We start from the raw sequence: 2492 nt of genomic DNA on the forward strand, positions 1-2492 counted from the left end.
TGCTGAGCTGACAGTGTCCAGCAGGTCCGTCATTATATAATATATACCTGTCCGGCTGCAGTAGTGATATATATATATATTTTTTATATCATTATCATCCAGTCTATATTAGCAGCAGACGCAGTACGGTAGTCCACGGCTGTAGCTACCTCTGTGTCGGCAGTTGCTCGTCAATCCATAAGTATACTAGTATCCATCCATCTCCATTGTTTACCTGAGGTGCCTTTTAGTTGTGCCTATTAAAATATGGAGAACAAAAATGTTGAGGTTCCAAAAATAGGGAAAGATCAAGATCGACTTCCACCTCGTGCTGAAGCTGCTGCCACTAGTCATGGCCGAGACGATGAAATGCCAGCAACGTCGTCTACCAAGGCCGATGCCCAATGTCATAGTACAGAGCATGTAAAATCCAAAACACCAAATATCAGTAAAAAAAGGACTCCAAAATCTAAAATAAAATTGTCGGAGGAGAAGCGTAAACTTGCCAATATGCCATTTACCACACGGAGTGGCAAGGAACGGCTGAGGCCCTGGCCTATGTTCATGGCTAGTGGTTCAGCTTCACATGAGGATGGAAGCACTCAGCCTCTCGCTAGAAAAATGAAAAGACTCAAGCTGGCAAAAGCACAGCAAAGAACTGTGCGTTCTTCGAAATCACAAATCCACAAGGAGAGTCCAATTGTGTCGTTTGCGATGCCTGACCTTCCCAACACTGGACGTGAAGAGCATGCGCCTTCCACCATTTGCACGCCCCCTGCAAGTGCTGGAAGGAGCACCCGCAGTCCAGTTCCTGATAGTCAGATTGAAGATGTCAGTGTTGAAGTACACCAGGATGAGGAGGATATGGGTGTTGCTGGCGCTGGGGAGGAAATTGACCAGAAGGATTCTGATGGTGAGGTGGTTTGTTTAAGTCAGGCACCCGGGGAGACACCTGTTGTCCGTGGGAGGAATAGGGCCATTGACATGCCTGGTGAAAATACCAAAAAAATCAGCTCTTCGGTGTGGAAGTATTTCAACAGAAATGCGGACAACATTTGTCAAGCCGTGTGTTGCCTTTGTCAAGCTGTAATAAGTAGGGGTAAGGACGTTAACCACCTCGGAACATCCTCCCTTATACGTCACCTGCAGCGCATTCATCATAAGTCAGTGACAAGTTCAAAAACTTTGGGCGACAGCGGAAGCAGTCCACTGACTAGTAAATCCCTTCCTCTTGTAACCAAGCTCACGCAAACCACCCCACCAACTCCCTCAGTGTCAATTTCCTCCTTCCACAGGAAAGCCAATAGTCCTGCAGGCCATGTCACTGGCAATTATGACGAGTCCTCTCCTGCCTGGGATTCCTCCGATGCATCCTTGCGTGTAACGCCTACTGCTGCTGGCGCTGCTGTTGTTGCTGCTGGGAGTCGATGGTCATCCCAGAGGGGAAGTCGTACTCGTAAGACCACTTTTACTACTTCCACCAAGCAATTGACTGTCCAACAGTCCTTTGCGAGGAAGATGAAATATCACAGCAGTCATCCTGCTGCAAAGCGGATAACTGAGGCTTTGGCATCCTGGGCGGTGAGAAACGTGGTTCCGGTATCCATCATTACTGCAGAGGCAACTAGAGACTTGTTGGAGGTACTGTGTCCCCGGTACCAAATACCATCTAGGTTCCATTTCTCTAGGCAGGCGATACCGAAAATGTACACAGACCTCAGAAAAAGACTCACCAGTGTCCTAAAAAATGCAGTTGTACCCAATGTCCACTTAACCACGGACATGTGGACAAGTGGAGCAGGGAAGGCTCAGGACTATATGACTGTGACAGCCCACTGGGTAGATGTATGGACTCCCGCCGCAAGAACAGCAGCGGCGGCACCAGTAGCAGCATCTCGCAAACGCCAACTCTTTCCTAGGCAGGCTACACTTTGTATCACCGCTTTCCAGAATACGCACACAGCTAAAAACCTCTTACGGCAACTGAGGAAGATCATCGCAGAATGGCTTACCCCAATTGGACTCTCCTGTGGATTTGTGGCATCGGACAACGCCAGCAATATTGTGTGTGCATTAAATATGGGCAAATTCCAGCACGTCCCATGTTTTGCACATACCTTGAATTTGGTGGTGCAGAATTATTTAAAAAACGAGAGGGGCGTGCAAGAGATGCCAGAAGAATTGCGGGACACTTTCGGCGTACAGGCACCACGTACAGAAGACTGGAGCACCACCAAAAACGCCTGAACCTGCCCTGCCATCATCTGAAGCAAGAAGTGGTAACGAGGTGGAATTCAACCCTCTATATGCTTCAGAGGTTGGAGGAGCAGCAAAAGGCCATTCAAGCCTATACAACTGAGCACGACATAGGAGGTGGAATGCACCTGTCTCAAGCGCAGTGGAGAATGATTTCAACGTTGTGCAAGGTTCTGCAACCTTTTGAACTTGCCACACGTGAAGTCAGTTCAGACACTGCCAGCCTGAGTCAGGTCATTCCCCTCATCAGGCTTTTG

This window comes from Pseudophryne corroboree, chromosome 5, assembly GCF_028390025.1.
Source record: "Pseudophryne corroboree isolate aPseCor3 chromosome 5, aPseCor3.hap2, whole genome shotgun sequence".
NCBI classification, from domain to species: domain Eukaryota; kingdom Metazoa; phylum Chordata; class Amphibia; order Anura; family Myobatrachidae; genus Pseudophryne; species Pseudophryne corroboree.